This window comes from Arvicanthis niloticus, chromosome 17 (genome assembly GCF_011762505.2).
Source record: "Arvicanthis niloticus isolate mArvNil1 chromosome 17, mArvNil1.pat.X, whole genome shotgun sequence".
Classification (NCBI taxonomy): Eukaryota; Metazoa; Chordata; class Mammalia; order Rodentia; family Muridae; genus Arvicanthis; species Arvicanthis niloticus.
Window position 1 is genome coordinate 59,491,964 of NC_047674.1, and position 24,375 is coordinate 59,516,338.

The window sequence follows — 24,375 nt, forward strand, 5'->3', positions numbered from 1 at the left end:
ACCAATACTTCCAAGCTTTCATCTTATACTAGGGACCAGTGGCTCTCCAGGAACCACTTCTAGGGCCAGATTGGCTCCACTGAAGCACCCAGCCTAACAGGCTGCTCAACTAGCAGTTGTAACTTTGCTTATCCCAACCAGTAAGAAACAGCCAGGGATTGTCATCGCTGCCCTGTTTACAATAGCCAGGAAATGGAAATAAACTGAATGTCTTCAGAGTGGATAATAAAAATATTGTTCATATACACAATAGAATATTACTCAGCCATAAAGAAAAATGAAACCATGAAGTTTACAGGTAAAAGAGTCAATCAATCTAGAAAAGATTGTATTGAGTGACATAATGCAGATTTGAAAGATAAATGCCACTTGTTCTCTCCCATCTTCATTCCCCATCTCCAACTCTGCATATGTGACTATGTAACATGGAGTAGCCACAGAAGCAGGAATATAAAGATGTCATGGATGGGGAAAGAGGATAGGGAGGGGAATAACAGGACTCAGGTGCTATGACGTGGGGCGTCAAATAAAAGAGAGGGAGCTCCAATGGGAAGGTGGGAGGGACATGTAAAAAGGAGGGAAGAGAGATGGATAACACCAAGGCCGTTTAATAAGCATGAGATGGAGAGGGAGGTAAGGTGTAGGGAGAGCTGAGGAGAGAGGGCCGGGAGAGTATGGCCAACCAATGAATGACCCAACTGGAGACTCATCCAGAGGCCAAGAGCCAATCCTTGACACTATTAATGATACTCTGTTATGCTTAAAGACAGGAGCCTGGCATAACTGTCCTCTAAGAGGCTGTTCACCAGACAGCTAACTGAAACAGATGCAGAGACCCACAGCCAAACATTGAACTGAGCTCAAGAAATCTTGTGGAAGAGTTGGGGGGAAGGATTAGGGGTCCTGAAGGGGATATAGGAACTCCACAGGAAGACCAACAGAGTCAAATAACCTGAATACTTGGCAGCTCCCAGAGACTAAACCACAAACCAAAGAGCATACCTGGGCTGGACCTAACCCCTCACCTAAACGTACGTAGCAGATGTGCAGCCTGGTCTTCACGTGGCTCTCCCAACAACTGAAGCAGGGGCTGTCCTGACTCTGTTTCCTACCTATGGATCCTGTTCCCCTTACTGGGCTGCCTTGTCTGGCCCCAGTGAAAGAGGATGTGTCCAGTTCTGCAGTGACTTGGGGTGCCAAGGTGGGTTGGTATCCACCTGGGACAATCCCCTTCTCAGAGGAGAAGAGAGGGACAGTAGGGGTAGGGTCATGTGAGTGGGTATTAGGAAGAGTAGGATGTAAATGGAATGAGTGAGAAAATAAATAAATAGATGAATGAATGAAACATAACCCTGCGTGATATTGGCATAAAAACAGACAGGTTGATCAATGGAATCGAATCGAGAACCCAGAAATAAACTCACACACCTATGGACACTTGATTTTTGAGAAAGAAGTGAAAAACCATGTAACAGGAAAAAGAAAGCACCTTCAACAAATGGTGCTGGTCTAATTGGATGTCTGCACATAGAAGAATGCAAATAGATCATTTCGCACAAAACTCAAGTCTAAGTAGATCAAGGGCATCAACAAAAAAACTGAATACACTAAACATAAAACTAGATTCCACCATGTGGATCCCTGAGATCAACTCAAGTCCTTAAATTTGGCAATAAGTGCCTCTATCCAGTAATCCATCTTGCTGGTCCCTAAAACTTGAAAGAATATGTCCTCTGGGGGTGTTAAACATAGCACCAAAGAAATTCAGTTTGAAAGAAAGCAGTTTTTTTTTCACTGACTACACCCAGTAATGGAAGGATAGATGATGTTTTTATTGTGACAGCCTTTCTGTGGAAGGTATACTCCACCCCTTAAGACGTGAGCATACTGTAGCCCAAAAGATGTTCTTACACTCAGCCCTCTGTATCTGTGGGTTCCATGTCTATAGATTCAAATAATTATGGATATAAAATATTGAGAAAATGATGCATTATTATTATTAACAGCTATTAACACTGTTAGGTATTGTAAGTAATCTAGGGTTGATTGACAGCATATGAGAGAGCATGCATAGTTACTAAGCAAATACTATAGCATTTTGTAGAAAGGTCTTGAGTATGTCTGCATTTTTAGGTCCTGGAGCAAGTCCCTTGAGAGACTGTGTGTATGATTAAAAAAAATGGAATCTCTGCTTGTGCATAACATAGCTAGCTAAGTTTGCTTGTGGGGCTTCTTTTGTTGTTCCCAGAGACAACATCTTTTGTCTAAGGTAGCTTCAGCCAGGGGCCAAGGCTGAGAGATATGCCTCTGGGATCAGTGATCCAAGGAAGATAAGAGACAGATGAATCAGACCTCAACCTAACCTGCAGCCTAACCATCCAAACTAGCTCAGCCAAGTAGCTGCCAACCTGCCACTAGTGGGTATGTGAATACACAGTGGTATCTCCAGGTCAGAGAGTTTTAGGGTGGTTCGTTACTCAGCAATATCATGGCAGTAACTGATAAACCAGGTCATCTCCAGAGATTTTTGTAAAACTGACCTGGACATACTTAAGTATAAAAATTCACCCCGAATATTTCTTTTTATAACTGCACCTGCTATTCAATTAGAGTATTCAAAGGTCTTAAATAAAACTGTTATTTCTCTGCATTTGGAAGAACTGGTTTGTTAAAGGGCTGTTCTGACTGACTTGTGGACATAGTCTGCGTTGTTTTCTGTGTTCCAAGGATCAGAATGTTGACCACTAATGATGCTGTTACAATTTGGGAATATTTGCAGGAATTCTCAGAATCAGAAAGTGAATTACGGTTGAAGGTGGAGGTTTCCAGGATGTCATGCTGCTTTTAAGATGTCTCCTCTCAGGTTTGAGAAGTCTTCTCACTTGGAAGCTGTCTAATTTTCCAAGTTAAAAAAAAAATCCCATCACAAAGAACACAAGTGTGAGAAGCAGTCAGTTTTCTGCTTTCAGCTCGGATTGTGTGCAGTTTATGTCAAAACACTTCAGCAGAGAAATACAAATACAGACTAATGTTTGACTTCTTTTGTTGTGTTGAACTGGAGCCAGCAAAAGTATTTATATATAAATCCACTTGTGAAACGCATAACCCTCTCAATGTGACTTATATGTTTAAGGCTTAAAGAGAATTCAGGTTGATTGACAGAAACTACTGCTCTTACAATGTCAGAATGTGTGCCTTTGCTTATGTGGAAACTTTCAAATTCATGCTTTTCACTCTGGGGTGTTTATCTTCTCGTGAAGGGGCTCCTGCATTAGCAATGCTTTTATTTGCCCTACTGTGTGTATTGGAGAGCATAAACCTGCAATATGCCTGTCTTCGTTCTTCTTCTTATAAACTTGAGGGAAACAAATCCTCCCAAGCCTCAAGTGTATGCTTAAAATATCTCCTTAGACATCGCCCAGGGGCAAAATAGATGGCTTGGCTGTTTTAAACACTTGAACGTAATGTAGGTATAAAGGAGAGGCCTGTCATAGGCAGTTGGAGCGTTTTCTCATCTCTTTTAACAGTAATACCTATGGAAACCCTGCTTCTGCTCTTTAATTCTGTGAGGGTTGAAGACTTTCCCCCCTTTTATTTATGGTTTAGGTGAGCATCAGAGGTTAGAACTACCAGGAGAGCTCTGGCACATCTCACGTCTTAGAGACTGTCTAGAATGACACATCTCTATTTTTCAAAATCTGCATCATCTTGTTTTGTTGAACTCTAGTACCTTGTTTAAATTTTTATTGCATCCGCACATAGTGTTATGCATAAGCATATAAGAAATGCCATAACGGATTAGGCCAACGGTGCATCTTGTGTACCTCCAAGGGCATTTTGTGGAGAACTAAAGTTGTCTTCCTTGATGGTATTCTGAAACATTAGGAATCAACTGCATATGGTCCTTACGCTCTCTTAATATTCCATTACAGAGCCACACCTGAGGATTTTCTTAAGCCTTTTAATATTTATTTATGGTTTCAATTTTAGTTATCCTTTATGGACACTGAGATCACTATGTGAAATGGATTTAAAAAATTGCTTCCTTTCAAAATTCTAAAGTGAGTTCTTAAGACCCACCATTTTGAGATTTAATAAATATGACCATGTTTATGAAATTCATATTTTCAGCATGTCCCAGCATTAACTCATACGGCTGTGTGCTTCCAAAGTGCTCTCCGAGTCCTGATATTCACAAGCCTTGTTGTGATTTCCTCCTATCATGCCTGGGCAATTGCCTGGTGAACTGCTCCTAATGAATAGGATAAGGTAAAGATGGCAGAAGAGCCAGGCATGGTGGTGCATGGTGGTGCATGGTGGAGCATGGTGGTGCATGGTGGTGCATGGTGGTGCATGTTGGGGCATGGTGGGGCATGGTGGAGCATGGTGGGGCATGGTGGGGCATGGTGGGGCATGGTGGGGCATGGTGGGGCATGCCCACCTTCAACACCAGCACTGGAAAAGTTGTCAGGAGGATAATGAGCTGGAGATCAACATGGGCTACATAGCAAGATCTTGTCTCAAACTAGACAGACAGACAGACAGACAGACAGACCCATAGACAAGATCAAAGATGGTAAAGTTTCAAATACAACATTAGGTTCTAAAAGCCCTGACTTCTATTTCATCTGAATCTGTCTCTTGTTCTTTCCATGCTTGCTTTGGGGAAGCAACTCTCATGTAAACCACCATGCAGAGGGACCTCCAAGGCCAATACCCATGGAAAGGGCAGCATTTGACCCATAGCCAGTGAGGAACTGTGTTAGTCATGAGAAATTTGGAAACTAGTCCTTCCTGTGAAGCACTGCTGCCAACTGACCCTTGACTGCCACCTTGGAGAAGACCTTGAAGGAAAACTGGAGGACTTTGGGGACCGTTTTAGAAACTGCTGCCCACATAACTGAATAGGGACTGTGCAGAGCCCTGTCTCACTCTTGTAATATCTTTGAACCAGTCATGCCATTAGATGCCAAGGGCTTGCCTTGTTGGGTCTCTAAAACCACTTGATTATAGCAAATCTGTGGTACATATTTGTGTGCATGATCCAGGCAGGTTTTGATATGATGTGTGTGCTAACTAGTTATTTCTGTAGCAATACAATCTTTGAAAGGTTTGTTTAGCTTCTTTTCTTGAGGGTAGCCAGTTCTAGTTGAGCTCAGCTGGGTCATTCTAATCTTGGCCATACTTCTTTATCCATCTGCCACCAGCTGCTGTCAGTCAGCTAGTGGGTGCTGCTGGTCTTGGAGAGACTTGCTTTCACCTCTGGGCCCCAATTGGGATGTTCCCTGTGATCCTAATATGTCAGGTTCTCTCATGCCTGTCCATAAAACATCAAAGGGTCCCAAGAACATGAATATAAGGAAGATTTTTGAGTCCTAGATGGGGAACGGGAACACTGTGGCTCTCCCCACAGCCACTAGCCAGAGTATGTCATAAGGCCAGATGGATTTGTGGAATGGGAAAACACATTCTTCTTTTTCAAAGAACTACAAAGTCAAGCTGGAATGCAGAAATACAGAGAGTAAGTGATTGTGACCAGTTCTACAAACCAGCAGATGTAATTTAACACAGCATCTCCCCTCATCTCAACACTAAGCTGGACCAGTGTCATCAATCTTCAGAAGATTCAGTTCTCTGTACAATCTTGCAGCTCACCATCTGTGTGATTCTTTGCTTCTGTCATCTATACGTTGTGGCTATTAATAGGACCTACCCTATACATTATCATCATGAATATTTAATGAATTAGTACACGTGAGGATAGTGGGCTCAGTACAGTGCCAAACATGATTGGCTTTTCTTATCAGAATTATATTTCTTTGTAACATGTATTTAACTTCCTGTTTGTTGCTCCACTAGGCCTCAATTCATTGAGGGGAGAGGCATTTAATCTTTCATCAAAAAATGTCAAGTATCCTTTATGTGCCTGGAGTTACGAGTTGGTGTATGAATGAACCTAGTGCAGCAGAGGCCCTCCTACGCCTGTGTTTCTTTGCATACAGTTCAGGATCTACCATCCTTCTTTCTATTTTTGTACTTCTTTAGGCTTTTAAAATATTTTCACATATTTCTGGTGGTCTCAACATGGCCAGTTCTGTGTGCCTTCTTGGCTCCTTCAGCCTTAACCTTTGGGACAGATGACTATGACTTTGACTTCTGTCTCTATATTTTCCAGGGACTCTTTTGATGTCCTTTGTTTCTGAGTTTCTGGTGGACGCTGAATACAGTTGTGAGAAGGACTTTCTGCTCATTCAGCCAAGGGGAAGCATCATCTATCTTTGCCTTCTTCAGGCACATCAGGGAAAAATCTCCTCAAGTTGCTGGAAGGACTCTTAAAACTATAAAGATACTTAAAACACTACACGTATATATGTGAGCATGGGTGAGTTTGTGTGTGCCACGTCGGGTATGGGAGCCCTCAGAGGCCAGAGGCCAGAAAAGATCACTGGACACCCTGGAACTGAAGTTCAAGGTGTCTGTGACCTTTCATGTGGGTCTTAGGAACTGGACCCAGATGTTTTGTAAGAGCAAGACAAGTTCTTAACTGTGAACCCCCTCTCTCCAGCCCATAGAACTCTTATTTACTGATGGCTACCAATGGATAACAATACTACTTACCAAATTTGCCTGTAGGACCATAGCAAAAAAAAATGGAAAGAAAAAAGAAAAGAAAGAAAGAAAGAAAGAGAAAGAGAGAGAGAGAGAGAGAGAGAGAGAGAGAGAGAGAGAGAAAGATAATTAGAGAACAGACCATATCCTAGAGGTCTCTATGATGGGAGTGATGTCAGCATTTACTGAGGGACATGAGTAGTAAGTAGTTGGGGGGGGGTGGACAGAAGCTAGAAATTGGCAAAGATCCAATAAATTCTAGGGACTTAAAAGATTTTGTATTGGTCTAAAGATTTTTGAAAAACTAGCATAAAATTTTGCTTAATATTATGGCTCCATTCCTTTTCCATCTTTCTCAACTTTTTTTTTTTGTTCTGTTTCTTGAATCTAAATCAAAGCTGAACATGAAAGTTTCTGTGTGATGTGAAATTACTGTTGTAGTGACTGTAAAATGTTGCATGCACTTCATTTCTGTGAGTACAAGGTGTTCTGCCTGGCTTTTATTTTCTTCTGTTAGGTGTGCAGCCTGTTTGCCAGAGTGAGTTATCTCCTCTTAGACTTCGGTTATATACCTAGTCTATTTTGTAAACAGAATTTCCATTAAAAATGAATTACTTTCCCTTACAGCTTATTGATGAGGCTGACACATCGCTAAATTTCTTTCCTGAGCCAAGATTTGTCACCTTGATCAAAAGTTGGCACAAGCAGTTCCTGATAACTCAAAAGGTGCAAGCAGTGTGCACATGACAAAAGTTTTTCTCAGAGGCACATTTGTCCTTGTGTCTTTGTCCTTAGGCGATTAGCTAGCAGTGACAAAGATGCAGCAACTCCATACCATGATTCCTCATGGAATCTTGGCATTTGCCAGAAACGCTTTTCTTCATTTAGAAAAACCTTGTTCTTCTGACAGACAGTCTGGAACAAAGTACTCTCATGCAAGCATGGACACACACACACACACACACACACACACACACACACACACACACACAATTAATCAAGAGTTGGAATGCAAAAACATGAGACCCCAAGCTAAAAATGTGGTATCAGATGCTTGGCAGGAGGATTATATTGTAAGCCATCCGAAATGCAGCCCATGACACAAACTGTCAGGCATGGCAGCTATTAGTAGTCTCTCCCCAAGATAGCCAGACTATGAGGTGGGTGAGGGGAAGCTTAGAGTAGTGTGTCTGCCACTTTTTTTTAGTTTTGCTAGTAGAGTTTTTTTTATAAAAGCTTTTTTCCCTGATTATAAGATTAACACATGCTCGTAATAAAAATATAATCAGAAAATAGAGAAAAGCCAATTAAGAGAATGGAACTGGGAAATTTTTTAGGATGTTATTCAATCAATGAGTTGATGGTTTTATTTGTGAGTTTCAGTAGATCATGGTTCACTGTGTTTAATTATTCAAGGATTGTAAAAGCCATTGATGACGAGAGGGATAAGGTTAGTTCTGTCACTCCCGAGGGAGCAAACTGATCTTTGGGTCTGTATTTGTCCCGATGTTGTTGTTATTCCAAGTAAATCAATGTTTACAATTCACTGCATTTCTGAGTCCACTTCAGTTCTTCAAAAGGAAATATCATTAGGAGAAAGAAGCCTCCTGGAGCAAGTGGGGTGGGGGAGCCAAGGTTCTGAGATAAGTGTGGAATGTTTGCTTTCACTGAACTAGAGGCAGCCAAGGTTGGTCAGATCGGCTGAACGTTTTGATTTGCAGGAGAAAAGAACACCTTCTTTATGCTGGACACCCAGTATGTAAGTAGTTTTCTGGAACAGAATAAAGCGCCAGGGAGTTACAGAGCAGGTCTGAAAAATAAAGATCACCAGAAATAAGAAAAAAAAAAAAAAAAAAAAAAACATCTTGGGCAATGTGGTGGTTTAGATGAGAATGGAGCCTGTAGATTCAAATGTTTGAATGCTTGGACACCAGGTCCGAGCATTGGAAGGATTCTGAGGTGTGGCTTTGTTAGAGGGAGTCACTAGAAATGGGCTTTGGGGTTTCAAAGTGCATGCCAAGCCCAGAGTCTCCTCCTGCTCCCTGTGGATCCAGATGTCGGTCTCTCAGCTCCTTCTCTGGCATCATGTCTTCCTGTGTGCTTCCATGCTTCCCGCCTGTTGATAATAGACTAAACCTCAGAAACTGTAAGCCATGTCCAATTAAATGCTTTCTTTTATAAGAGTTGCTGTGGTCATGCCGCCTCTTCACTGTGTTGGAACATTGACTAAGATAGTTACTGTGCTCCTCCTACATCCATCATGGATGAGGAAAGATGATGGTGGCCCCATCCACTGTGAACTACACACACAATTCATGGCCTGGGCAGAGCAATGGAAAGACAGAAATAAGGGTGGGGGCAGGGGGGGGGCAGAAAGGTGGCAGGGTGTTAGGTGGTAGGTGAAGTTATACCAGTTTAGAAAATATAGTTACTGCATCTTTTCTCACATACATCTTTCTGCACACTTTACAAGTTCCACAAAGTATTTTGGTTCCTTTAGATTGTTATCAGTAGCCATAGTTTAACCACTCGGCAATGGTAGAAATAATAAGAAGTATGAGCAGGAAGTAATGTCATTAGAGAAGGGTTGCTGAGCAAAGCATTCTGGCATTCAAGTGGGTCATTTCACCAACTCCTAATACAATGCTATGTGCCATCTACTACAAATATTCTCCTGTGATTGAGAGGATGCAACTTGGGCTCCTGGTGTGTCCACTGAAATTAGGATGAAGTGGCAAACTTGGGAAGCAAAACAGAAGTTTGGTTGTAGACCTGGCAACTCCATTGTCTGCCTAGGATGTGCAGAGTCCTCTCTGTGTTTCCTGAACTCCCCCCAGAAGGCACTAAGAGTGCAAAGCTGAAGAGGCGGGGTAAAATAGATTTCTAAAGGCAGAGCAGAGACTGAGGCTTCATTTATGTGTATGGGTTTGTGCCTGTGGGCTGGCATGCACACCGGCGTGCTTGCCTATAGAGCCAGAAAAGGAATCCAGGTTCCCTAGAACTGGAGTTACACGTGGTTGTAGGCTTCCTGATGCTGTTGGTATAGGAAGCAGGCTCAGTTCCTCAGCAAGAGCCATAAACACTCCTACCCACCGATCTCTCCAGTCATTTTTATGTTATTTTTATGTGCGCATTGAAGGATTTTCCTTTTGGTACTGAGGGTTGAAGGTAGGACCCCATTCACCACGCAAGTACTCCAGCATCGAGTCTTCAGCTGTTGAATGTTTCTGGAAAAGACACTTTTGTGACTTTTTGGCAGGAGATTCTCTTCCTCTTTCCCCACCCCTTCCCTCTCTTCTTCCTCTTCTTTTTCATCTTACACGATTGCCTCACGTCTGTTTTCTCATTTAGAAAACATACTGCCTTTGACTAAAAAAAGCAAGACTTTATTGGATGACAGGCTTGAAAAAGCTCTCACCCCAGGAAAGTGGAAGCCGGGGCAGTGGAGGGGGAGGGGAGGGGAGGGGAGGGAAGGGGAGGGGAGGGGAGGAGAGGGAAAGGGTGTGTGTTCCACACTGCTGTGACTTCCTGTGAGTAGAAGCAGAAGGCATACAAAAATTTGCCATTGATACTTGACAGTGACTACTACCCAGTGCCCTGAAGGAATCTGAGACCCCACTTCTGCCCTCTATAAATGGTGGAGGTATGATCCTTGGGGAGAAATGTCTTTCTGACCCCAGCTTGTAATCAATTAACACCATGAAGCTTGGGAATGTATTTATAGCCCTTGCCTTTTATCCTCTCAATGAGGGAGAACCCGGAAGACGCCCAAACTGCAAAGCAGTAAGGAACCCTATGACTCCGGGGTTCTCAGATCTCTTGCTTGACCCTAAGTGATCCATAGTGACACTGTCCCAACAATCTTCCAGAGAACTCTGTGTGGAAAAAAAACAAAAACAAAAACAAAAAAACCCACCACCAACAAAAAAACAAACAAACAAAAAAAAACAACAAAAAAAAAAAAACAAAAAACAAAAAAAACAAAACAAAAAAAAAACCAAACTTCCAGTGTCTAACTTTTTAATTCTTGCCATAACAGCAGCTGGCTCGTAATTAACCACTGGCATCATCAATATCTCGTCAAAGTTAATGAGTTTTTAACATAATTTTTAACTGCTCTGAAGAGGTTACAGAATTAAAAGAACAAGAATAATGTATATATTTATTCATAGACAAACTGAGGGATGAAAGATAGGGTTGTAGCTCTAAGGTCTCTGGGGGGTGGAGAGAGAGAGAGAGAGAGAGAGAGAGAGAGAGAGAGAGAGAGAGAGAGAGAGAGAGAGAGAGAGAGAGAAGGAGGAGGAGGAGCAGGAGGAGGAGGAGCAGGAAAAGGGGGAGGAGAGACCCCCTTCCTGGGCTTTTAGGGAATCTAGCATGGAAGGAAAAGATTGAGGGAACTGGGGTTTTTGTGCCTCTGAGAACTTTCTGAAGCCAATAATTATGCCGTTGTTTAAGAAGAGCAACAACCAGAGGCAGAGAATCTGGGCAGTTTCTGAGCAGCTACTGTAACCTTCTGATCATAAAGGCCATGTCTGCCTAGAAGTGGCATTTTCCAGGCTTTTGACTTTCTTTAAACTCTCCTGCCCCTTCCTCTCTGAGCCTTAGTAGGGCACATAAAAGTGTCTCAGTCCTCAGCCAACACTTAGTATCTTGGGCAGCCACAAGTTCCTTCATTCAGAGCCATTCAATGCAAGAGAGGCTTTTTTTTTTTTTTTCTTTTTTTCTTTTTTTTCTCTTTTTTGGCTGAGAGTAGCAATTTATCTGTGTGTAAACATAATTATTTAGGAAGCAGTTTAATGGTTAGTTAGATTGGCGAAGCAGCAGTAAGCTTTCCTGCTAGTACATACAACCCCCCAAACATAAGCTTTGACTAGGTTTGTGTTACTAATTATGAATTCTCTCCAATGAAGCTCAAATCCAACTAGAGAACAGCTGGTTATCACCTATAACAATCATACCAGTATTGCACATCTTGCCTGTTAGATTAGTAGTCTGTAGTATTGGCAGTGATTAAAACCATTGAGATCTTTTCTTCCCCAGAAGCCGACATAGCTTTCCAGGACTATGAAAACTAGCCTCTGGGAAGGAAGTTTCTAGGAGGATCTGGGGTTTGTCTAATGGCAGAGCAAGTACTTTAACATGCTTGAGAGCTTAGTCTGACTTCTAGCACACAGTGTGGCAAGGCTACATAATGAAAGTAAGAGAACGAACAAATGGCTTTCCCTAGGCTATGAAACTGAAACAATTCTTCAAAATGAAGGGCATATGAAAAAGACACATGAAAATCTACCATCTTGTGACCCAAGTAAAAAGTACAAAAGAAGCTATATAATACCAGTTATAGAAGCAATAGGGGCACCAAACAAACAAAAACAAACATCCCAGGACCAGGTGTGGAACACATTCATAGAATTCTAGCTTCCCACATATGGTGGTTTGAATGAAAATGGTCCCAAGGACCCAAAGGGGCACTATTAGGTGTGGCCTTGTTGGAGAAAATGTGTCACTGAGGATGGAATTTTGAGAAGCTCAAGCAAGGCCTAGCGGCTCACTCTCTTCCTGCTGCTTGTCCATCTAGATGTAGAAATTCAGGCTCTTTCTTCAGCACTGTGTCTGCCTGCACGCTTCCATGCTTCCTGCCATGATGATAGTGGACTAAACCTCTGAACTGTAAGCCAGCCCCAATTAAAGGTTGTCCTTTATAAGAGTTGCTGTGGTCATGATGTCTCTTCACAGCAATAGACACCCTAAGCATCACACTATATTAAGCTCACCATGAGCTAAGAAATCTCAGCTGTTTTGGACTTTATATTCACACATGTAGATTTTTTTTTCTGTTAACTTTTATGCTTGATATTGTGGCTTTAATTTTTTATCAATGTTTTAGATTTTTGCTTTTATTTAGGCCAAAGTCTTGCTGTATAGCTCAAGTTGGCTTCAAATGTGAAATCCTGTTGCTGTAGCCTTTTAAGTTCTGGAATTACAGCCCTGTAATACTGTGCTCTGCAACACTGGGTTTTAAACACCTTTTTATAAGGCTCATCTATGTGTACGTGTTGATTCTAGGTGCTGCGTGATATTCCACACTGAGCTGTGGCATCTCTTGTGATTGCTCAGCTGTATTATTTTCATTTTCAGGACATCACGACCACCGTTACCTAGGCTTACAAACTTGATGCCTTGGCTCTCATGGACCACAAATATTAATGTGTTTATAATTTGGCGAAAGGGATGGGGGGGGGTCTAATTTCCTACCCATCATTCACTGTGGCCATGTTACAATGTATAGAAAACTAGGAAGCAGAGGCTAGAGCATATGTTTTTATTCATTTAACTCTGAGATGGGCTATCTGGGTCTTTTTCTGGGGAGAATTGGATGCGGCCTCAGGTTTTCTGGAGCGCATTTTTAATCACAAAATAGTTTTATTAGATCTTTGAAGGTTTCACATAACCTATCCTGATAACACCACCCCTCTCACGACATCTGGAACTTTGGGATAGATAAGCCATGGACTGTTGAGAACTCAACTGGAAGTTCTTAAGGAACTTGAAAGATAAGAGTGTTGGAAGCAGTGAGGAAGATGGAGGCCTGGCTTGTGAGATTTCAGAGGGAAATTTAAAGACTCTACCAGAGCCATTTGCTATTCTAAATTAAGATTTTTCTTTTTCTGGTCAGCTGGAGCTGAAGAGTCAGCCATGATTAATAAGAGACCAGCCCCACTGAAATGAAACCTTTTTGTGTTACTAGGAAAAATGATGTGGTTAGATGGAGCCAAAATATTAGTGGTGATTAAAAAGAGACCAGCATCACTGAGGTGAAATCTTCTGCAAAGTTTTCTGAAAGCACAGAGAAGCTGTATTTCAGAGGTGGCCATGGTTGTACCTTGTGTTGGCAGCTGATCTTAGTAATGTGTAAGAGTCACCTGGGTGCTACTGGTTTCAAAGCTTGACATTAGAAAGAGAACATATGAGAAACTATTGGTGAAAGTGTAGCTCAGTTGTAGCAAGGGAACCCAACAGTTTTGGGGATGTCAGTACCAGAACAGCAGCAGCAGTGGAGTGAAACTAGCTGGAGACTATAAGAAAAGCAGTCTGTGCTGCAGAGAACAGAAGTGACCCAAACCCTCTGGAGGAGCTCAGATGATCTTGAGTGGATCTCAGACATTGGACAAATGGAGTTTAATTTTGCTTTAATTTATTGTGCCCTGATTTCTCCCTCTTGAAGTACAAAATATTTTATGGGAGCCCATAGTTGAGAGACTGAATTTTAAAAGACCTTGGAATTTAAAAGAGACTGGCTATTTTAGAGAAAATAAAATATAATGTGTTTGAACTTGTAAAGTCTGTGGAACTTTTAAAGTTATTCATCTTGGGGATGAATATGATAGGAAGGGTTATTGCCTAACAGTGATATGTTTGTGTGACAAATTGACAAGGCCTCGGTTGTACTGACTGGCTTTTTATCAACTTGACACAAGAATCATCAGAGAGGAAGTAGGCTCAGTTGAAAAAATGCCTCCATGAGATCGAGCTGTAAGGCATTTTCTCAATTAGTGATCAATGCAGAAGGGCCACACCCACTGTGAGTGGTGCTGTCCCTGGGCTGAAGGTTCTGGGTGCTATAAGAAAACAGGCTGAGCAAGCCAGGAGAAACAAGCCAGTAAATATGGCGTCTGCACCAGCTCCTGTCTCCAGGTCTCAGACCTCTTTGAAGTCCAGTCCTGGTTTCCTTCAGTAATGAACAGCAATATGAAAGTGTTAGCCAAACAAACTCTTTCCTCTCCAACTTACTTTTTGGTCATAGAGTTTCATTGCTGAAATAGAAACTCTAACTAAGACACTATCCTTATAAAACACAACTCTTACTTCAAAGGCAGTAGAGATAGTTTATTCTGAGCCAAATAGGAGAGATCAAGGCTTGGGAATACAATTCAGGATGTCCTCAAGGGCGTCATTACTCTGTAAAAATAATAGCATGAGATTCTATTGTTGCAGAACAAAAGGAGATCATAAATCAAGACATTAGCAAATGCACTGGTGGGAATGTCAAGAAGGTTACAACAAAGTGGAGAAATACAAGCTATGGCTTCAGATGCCGTCAAATGACAGTCTTAGCTTTGAGGAAGTTGGAAACTGGTCTGTTAAAATAATTCATTTCAAAGGGTTCAATGTCTGATCATCAAAAGGTTGTTGGGTAAGAGATAGAGGTAAGCAACAATGGCTATTAAGGGGGTTAAAGATAGCCCATAATGATTAGTGCTTTGACATTCCAACATACCACAATCAGTGTCCCAAAATTCTGATCAGTCAATTGACCTGGATATGGATAAGGACTTCTACATAGATATACCTTTCTTCTGGGACCTTCTGTTCTCAACCTAAACCTCATCTGGTTACACTGCTGCATTGTTCTTTCCAATCACTACCCTGGAAAGGGATGCATACAGCCACATGTGGCTGGCTCATCACTATTCTGGTCCCTACTGTTTTAATTCATCTTATGATGAAGTGACACTTTATACTTGTAATTTGCCTTTGTCCAATTATCCATAAGTCTGAACATCTTCTATGTGTGCCCTGGTTTGTCTTCTATTGCTGTGATAAAATCACAACTAAAGGAAGACAAAGAAAAGGTTTATTTCATCCTACAACTCCCAGATCTTTGAAATTCAGTTTTTTACAAAATACTAAAATTCTCTGTAAAATTTCAAGATGTCCATAAAATTTCAAATTCTCTTTAAAACTCCAAAGTCTCTGTGATGGATTGTAAATACTTGGCCCAGAGAGTGGCACTATTTGGAGGTGTGGCCCTGTTAGAGTAGGTGTGGCCTTGTTGGAATAGGTGTGTCATTGTGAGTGTGGGCTTTAAGACTGTCTTGCTGCTTGGAAGCCAGTCTTCTCCTAGTGGCCTTCAGATGAAGATGCAGAACTCTCAGCTCCTACTGCATCATGCTTGCCTGGATGCTGCCTTGGTGATAATGGACTAAACCTCTGAATCTATAAGCCAGCCCTAATTAATGTTGTCATTACAAAAGTTGTCTTGGTCATGGTGTCTGTTCCTAGCAGTAAAACCCTAACTAAAGCAGTCTTTTAACTATAGGTGTGAGGAGCCGCATTCGCCATTACAAGATGGCGCAGGCTTCTGCTTCCTGGTTCTTCACGGAAGCTTTACTTGAGAATGCGCCTGCGCATGGCGCGAAAACCGAGTATGACAATTGGATGAAAGATTTGAGCCAATGAGGGATCTGCACGTCTTCCAAAGCTCTATTTAAGCAGCGGGCTTTCTGAGCTCGGCGTCCTTCCCTCCACCTCACCATCTTGAGAGCTGTTCAATAAATGCTGTCAGAAGAATCCTGAGTGTGGCGTTCTCCTTACCAGCGAGGCTGTGCGTCACAAGTGGAACCGAAACCCGGGATGAAGCCGAACATCTCGGGGTTTTGACCAGTCACGAAGGACCCTGTTGGCTCGCAGAGGATTCAGAACTGATGGCGCGGGCTTTCTGAGCTTGGCGTCCTTCTCCTTTTCTCCATCTTGAAGAGCTGTTCAATAAATGCTGTCAGAAGAATCCTGAGTGTGGCGTGCTCCTTATCGGCGAGGTAGCGCGTCGCATATAGGTTCCTCTAAAATAAAATAATAAGTTTTATACTTTCTGACTCCAAGAAGGAATAAGCACAGTAACAATCAAAGCTAAGCAAAACTGAAGCTCAAAGTTCAGGTTAGACGTCTGGGATTCATGGTTGTCTGGACTCCAAAGGGCTTCCACAGAAGCTCCCCTTCTCTGGCTCTGCCATCTCCAGCACGTGCAGCTTGTCTCGGGCTAGCTCCAGCCCATACCTTCTTCTGTCTTTGGTAGTCATTCCATGGTAACGGCATCTCCAAAATGCTAGAGCCTCTGCAACTGGGCTACATCTTCAACAATGGCTTCTCCTAGAATCTTATTATGGTCATAAGCAACAATGTAAGTACTGGGAACGAAACCCAAATCTTCCAGAAGAGCAAAAAATACCTTTACCCACTGAGCCATTTCTGTAGCTCATCAGCCTGCTTTCTTATATACCCCAGGATCACCTGCCCAGGGGTGGCTTCACCTATAATGGGATGGGTCCTCCCTCATCAATCACCAGTTAAGAAAATTAAGGCTTGCCTACAGACCAATCTGGTGGGTTCCTTCTTCCAAAATGACTCTAGCTTGTGTCAAGTTGACATAAATTAGTCATCACATTTAGTTATTTAAGAGCATTTAAAACTGTGGATTTTAGAATAAAGCTTAGAATTGCGTTTGGAGAGGACTGCATCTTCACATCGTAAAGCACCCTGTCCAAGAGCACGAGTTGCCTCTTGTTTTGTTTAAACCATTTATGTTTTTTATATACTTACATATTTTTCTTTCTAGAGGCCTCTATTCATTTTAGCTTAATTTCTGAGTTTTGTATTTTTGGTAAACCAACATATTAATAATATTAATGCTTGTTTGTGTGTGTGTGTGATAGCACAATGTCAGTCCTTCAGAACAAAGGTGTGCCATTTAGTGTTGTTTTATGGTTGTCCAACTGATGTTACACTAACTATGGAAGGGTCTTCTGAAGCCTCCATTTACATAAAAACACAGAGTCTCACCCTGCAAGACTGGGGTTTGGTTGGTTAGAGTAGATTTGGGAGTCTGAATCTGTAACAGTTCTCAGGTCACTCTGATAGGCAGCTATGTTGAGGAAACCCTATTCATTGCTCTAAAAGATAATTGAGGAGGTTTAAAATAATGATTTTTTTCACTCCATTTGAAGGTTTCAAGGAAAGATAATTTTGAGGTAATTAGGAATTATGAATCAGTACTAATAATTATAAATATAGGTAGGTCACAAATCTACTGTGCTTTGAAAAAACTCCAATGCCTTAGATCTACTAAATATTCCTGGAATATGATTTAAAGGCAAATTCATCAAAATAGTCAAGACAAATCTATAAATATAACTTATTTGTTTTTTCTAAGTCAGAAAACTAAAACATGGCAGTTATCAATGATTGTTGGACTGGCAGACGGGCATTCACATTGCTGAGAAAACACCGGCTGCTTTTGAGTAGAATTGTGCAATACATAACACTTTAACCCCTGCTTGGTTGAAGCTCGTTGAAATGCATTTCATCAGGGAAATCAACAAGAAGACTGTTGTAGCTTTCAGGCACACGTGGGCAATAGAGAAGATGGATGTTTATGTGGGTGTTTATAATTACCTGTTTTAGCTCTCCTAAAACTTTAGTGAATCGGTCCTTAAATGTCATCTGGAGGATGGTGGATCAATTGCTTGTCCACACGTTCACATGATTCATCATATTTTACAGGAGCATATTAAACACTTTGTGGGTTAAAAAAAAATTCCCATGATGGAATTGGAGGCAATTAGATTCCTAGGGATTCAGTGAGATGTGCCTGTGAAGTTCACATGGCTGTGGATGTGGTTACACTGATACATTTTACTGTCCTAAAAGGCATTTATGAAGAGCTGGCGAGATGGCTCAGCCATTAAGAGCATTGGCTGCTCCTTCAGAGGTCCTGAGTTCAAATCCCAGCAACCACATGATGGCTCACAACCATCTATAGTGGCATCTGACGCCCTCTTCTGTCATGCAAGCATACATGCAAATAGAGTGCTCATATACATAAGCAGATCTTAAAAAATAGCATTATGAGTTTGCCTTCAAACGCCACTAGCAGACTCTTTGTCTCATATCACTGTAACTTAAACTCCTAATTTAAAAAACAAAAAGGATATTACCAACACTCTGTTCACTGAAAAATTAACATACTTTTGATCTTATGGGAAGTCTAGTAGTGACTTCTTGTCCATTGTTTGCACATAAACTATCTTTACAGTGGTTGTGTTACCTTTGCATGTAAAAAAATGTGGGTTTCCCCATACTTGCATATGAATATGTATCAGTGTCACTGGATAGCTTGAGAGAGTTCTCACTTACATTATGTGGGTTCCAGGGACAAACTCAGGTCATCAGGCTTGGTGGCAAGTGCCTTTACCTGCAGAGCCAACTTGCCAGCCTAGTCACATTTGTCTTCCTCCAGCAGGTAAAATGTTTATATGTGAGCGAAACATCCTCGTTGCTCTCCTACACCAATCAAGAGAGTATCCACACAAGGAAACTTCAAACAGAACTCTTACTAGGAGCTTTGAAGATAAAGGGGACGATATCAGAAAGTCTCATCACAACCCAAAGCATCTTTTCCGATCTTTGAGAACACCGCATTCAGATTGTTCCTATCCAGGGACACTGTGGTATCAGACAAGGAGACAGCTACATCAATATTGATACTGATTAATAAAATGTTTAAGAAATAATCTTATCTCTACTAAATACATGCAGACTTTCCCTGTCATTATTCCTTAAACAATGAATTCACTTCCATAGCATGTAATGGCATTAAATATTATGAGTAACCTAGAGATAACTTAGAGTATATGCAACCACTCTCACACCTGGTGAGAGACATAAGCATTCACAGGCACATGGTCTTGGTCGGAGTCCTGGAACCAAGCCAATAAACACTGATAGAAGGGTCTATATCTATATAGGTACAGATGATCCAGATGTGAGTGGAGATATAAATACAGAGAGGGGCGGGGATTCTATGGCATCTATAATTTATAAAGTCACCACTTTGAGTCATTATCAGAATATCTGACATTTTCCTGTATTTAAAGATTATAAAACATATATTAATTTTTTCCACAGGACAGATGTGTTAGAACACTACTGTATTCTTAGCACTCTGGAGGCTGAGACAGGAAGATTGTGTATCCAGACCAGTCTGGGATATATAATGAAAGCCTATGGGAAAGAAAGGAAGGATGGACAGATGGATGGATGGGTGGAAGGAAGGAAGGAAAGAAGGAAGGAAGGAAGGAAGGAAGGAAGGAAGGAAGGAAGAAAGGAAGGAAGGAAGGACAGTTCTCATGTTTGACAACTCTGTGAAGTGTTGTCAGTCTTCTGTTCAGCTGAGAAACTATGGTAGAGAACACAGTGACTTTACCATGAACCCGGCTTTGCTGAGTCCATGGGTCTCCAGTCTAGTCCTGATTGGTACTAGTGTTTTCTCCTTTCCATGATTAAGTCTTTCTTTCAGACTTGAGAGCAAGGGTGGCAAGCTCTCTGAAAAGGATCATTGTAAGGTTCACAGGTTCTGCAGCCTCTGTCCCTCAGCAAACCTGTCACCACAGTGTGAAAACAGCACAGCAACACAGAGAACAGACGGGGGCTCTAATGGAAATTGCAAGCCAGGAGGCCAGCTCGGTCTAGGCGGTTTAGTTTTCTCACTGGACCCAAAGCCATCATGAAAGAAGTCAAGCATGTAACCTGGATGTTTTACCATTTATGTTCCTCACACACAGGTCATATGTGTTTCTTTTTTTTTAAAGGCTATATTTTATTTATTTAAATGTGTGTATGTGTATATGAATGTGTGTGCAGGTATCTGAGCAGATGCCCCTGGAAATGTAGTTACAGGTAGTTGTGAGCCTCCTCACATGGGTGCTAGAACTGAATTTGAATCCTCTGTAAAAGCAGTGGATAATCCTTAACACTGAACCGTATCTCCCACTCAAAATTTCAAAATCACATTTGTTTGTTTGTTTGCTTAGTGTGTGCATGTGCAAGTGTTGATGTAGGTGCAGGTGTATATGCCCCAGTGTGCATGTTGAGGTCAGAGGGTAACTGTTGGGAGTTGGTTCTCTCATGTGCCCTTGGGGAAAAGTGCTTTAACCCACTAAGTTATTACTATGGCTCATTTCTAGATAGAGATGTCTCACACAGTTTTACTGCAGATTTCATGGAAAGAATTACACCGAACAATGCTCCATAAACTGCATGGTTATCACACTTAAGCATTTCTCCTGCTCCCCTGGGCAGCAGGCACAGATTTCCTGGTATTCGCTTCTGTTCTTCCTGAAGCCTCTTGTCCCCTGGCTGTTTGAGCTTGCCACCCAACCCCCACCAGATCATCCCTCCGGATTTTTTTTTCCTCCTGTGCTTTCTGTCACTCACTGTTTATTAGCACCTCATAAGGTCCTGGAATCTGTTCTCGTCAGCGGGAGGAAGACTGACTTCCAAGTTCCATGTTTTCTCCACCGAGTGGAAAGTGTGTACTCTCGTGTTGGAACACAGTGAATATTTACACAATGGCAAATGTTTTCGAAGTACTAGATACTTGGTTTAAAATCTAGGAAGTTAAAAAAGTATGACCCCAAATCTAAAACTTCATGTACTGTTACTGCATTACGGCTGCAGAAACTATACAGTTTAGAGGACTTGGTAGCCATAAACTTACGATCGTCAAAGTACTGCCCTCATGGTTGGCCCCGAAGGGTCAATGTCACTCAGGGTCATGATCACTCAGGGCTCTGATTCTAAGCTTCCCTAGGAAAGTTTCTACATAGATAAAAATGCAGCTTCTTTTGGGGCTAAAGATATAGTTACTTAATTAGAATATTTGTCAAGATTGCATGGGTTTGATCTTCAGCACAACAGAAGACATTCTAGCTCATGCTTATAATATCAGCTTTTGGGAGATAGAAGCCAGAAAAATTAAAAAGGCTACCTAGAGAGTTTAGGACCAGCCTAGGCTGCATGAGACACCGTCTTCAGATAAAAGTTGTTTGTTTAAGGTTAGCTCAAATATTAAAGCATTTCATTTAGAGTGTTTTTTTGTTGCTTGAAGAGAAGAGTTTCCAGTTGATAGCAGGGTCCATGGGACCCTCCTGATGGAGCTGTCTTGACATTCACAGTAAACAAAGAGCATCTGATGGTGTCTGAACCAGACAGTCATTCTGCAGCAGAAGGCTTTGTGGCTATCACTGGAAACTCTGATGTTACAATTGCATCTCGATTTTATGAAGCTGTCTTCTGATGACCAGTCACCAGTGAGGCACATGCAGAGGGTGGGTTGCTTCTGTTCATTTCAACCACTGTCAAAGCATTCTTGAGTTCATTCATTCAATAAAACATGTTAAACAGCTTATTTCATGCCAAAGGCATGTATCCCATGCCAGTAACAGCAATGACAGAGAAAAGTAACAGAGAAAAGACAACTCCATATATGGAGTTATATGCACTGAGAGGTGTGGTTACCCGATCACCCCACTTCAAATCATTGAGAATGGCCAATCACCAGTGACTTCATGGCAGTTGCTGATAGGATGAAGGCAATGCTTATAAGGGGCTGCGGGAGCTGGGGAAAAAGAAGAGGAAAAGAAGAGAGAGAGGAAGCGCACTGTACAGGGATAGCTGAATAAACCGCTTGAAGAAGAACACGGTTGCCGTTGCCTTATTCCCCTGGTCGGACGTGGGTAGCGACAGGAAAGGACAAGTGTGGACTTCCCAAGGAAGAGTAACAGTTGTGTTTTTCTGTAACAGTGGGTGTATGTAGGACATTGTACCTTTCAGGTTACATATAAAGGTAACTGAGAACCCTCTTCTCCTACTTTCTAACATTGTCCAGAGATATAGTTTACAGCAGGGTTAACAACTCAGCAAACTAAGTTGAAAGTTGGATTAATGTGGGACACTGGTTAGGTTTAAGAAAAAAGGGGGGAGGGAGTTCTAGAAACTCGGGGTTTTACACAAGTTTAACCCCAAGTAAGCACAACCTAATTTCTGACCTGTATATTGATTATTGAGGTCTCTTTGTTAATACGTCATCTGGCCCTAAGTAACCCTTATTTCCACTATTTGCCATCTCTGACAAGAGGAAAGTGGAAAACACTTGCACCTGTAGGCCTTCCCATCCTGATTGGTACGTCTGAAGTCTCCTGTCTTTCTCAGCAGAGAAAGCAGATCAGGACTTGTATCAGACCCCTACACCCAACTTTTCTCCTCATGTTGCTGTAATTCCCTGTCTTTCTATCCTATTCAGGATGACATGGCTTGTGCTCTGGAGGACAGTCTTGCAGAGCAGGCTTCAGGGCTTCTGTCTCTCCAGGCTGCAATTGAGCAAGAAGGGCTTTATCGCCTTAAAAACATCTGGAGATGGTTCATATAGGACACAAGATAAGCAGTTAAGAAAGTAGATCTAGGAGTCTAGTTTAATTGTCTTCAGGGAGACCAAAGAGAACTCATCCAGCAACTGGTGGGAGCAGATGCAGAGTCTCAAACATTAGATGGGGCTGGAGGAATCCTGTGAAGGGGAAAGAAGCATCAGAGGAACCAGAAGAGTCAGAGACACAAGAACACATCCCACACAACCAACTGACTGGGACTCATGGGGGCTCCAGAGACCAGGGAGCCTGTAGGGGTCTGACCTAGATCCTCTGTATATATGTACGGCTGAGTGAATTGGTGTTCTTGTAAGATTCCTAACAGTGGGAATAAAGGTTATCTTTGATTCTATTGCCTAGTCGTGGGACCCTTTTTCTCCTAGTTGGTTGCTTTGTACGGCCTTGATGTGATGGTATGTGCCTGGTCTTGTAGCTTGTTGTGCTGGGTTTGTTTGATGTACCTGGGAGGCCTGCTCTTTTCTAGTGGAGGCAAGGGATGGAGGATTGAGGTGGGGGGAGGGAGGGGTTGTAGGGAAGAGAAACTAAAAGGAGGGGAGAAAGAAGCACTGCAATCAGGATGTTATACATGAGAGAAGAACAAAAGTAGGGAAGTTTAAAGAAAGTAGGTCTAAGAAAAAAATAAAGAGAAATGTCATTGGAATTAGATTCAAATTAATGAACAGGAGAAGTGATGTAAATTGTCCACTTACTAGTGATGAATTATCTATCATTCTGTCTCTAAGTTTTCTGGCAGCCAAAGCAAGTACAAGGAAAATATCCACAAAACAAAATCAAGTCAAAAAAATACTAAGGATCTCTGAGGGATCCTCTGACTTTTTCTGACTGGCCCTTTGTCTTCATAGTTTCTGACTAAACCTGATGGCCCTCAGGTTTTCTCATGCTTTGCTGCAGAAAAACTAATGGAGTTGGGGTGAAGATTAAGTAAAGTACAGCCAAACCACTTGGTGGTCTCCTAGAACAATCTGTCCTGCTTAACTACCCTCTATTTAATCTAGTAAGTTAGTAGTCTCCACAGAAGTTAATATTTTGGTCACCTTTAAAGAATATCCTGTACCCCTTACTTATCTCTTTTTGCTGTGGTCCATCAGGGGGTGCAAATGTTTCTACTGTGAAAAAATCTGATAGAGGTTGCATAAGCCGGTAGAGACAGGAATCTTCAGTTAGCAAAACTCATATCCTGAGTAGGGTTGGAGATAAAGACATTGGGGGGAAAAATCTGTATTTTTTCCATACTCAGGCCTGCGTAACTTTTTGCTGTACTGGGTCTAAACACCTTCCCTGTAGATTCTCAATGACTTTGGTGGCATTGGCATTCATATCTACATCAATGACAAGGCACCTTGGTCAAGGGACAGAAAGGGAAAGGTTCACATTAAGTAAACTGGCTTATAAAGAACTTATAAAGGTATGATGGTACATATCTGTAATTCTAGTCCTGAGGAGGCTGAGCCAGGACAATTGTGAATTTGAGGCTATAAAAAGGTCATTTCAATGTCTTTCTTCCATTGACTAAAAATTGAACACACTGAATAGAACAGAATACATGTCTTATAAAGCTTAAAATAAAAAAAAAAATTCTAGGATCCATACAGATAAAGAAGTTTTAACTTCTTATATAACTCAATATATTTCACTAAAACTAAGGAATTCTTTTTTTGCTGATAAAAATCATATTTTTCTGAATAAAATGAGTTACAGGCAAATATAA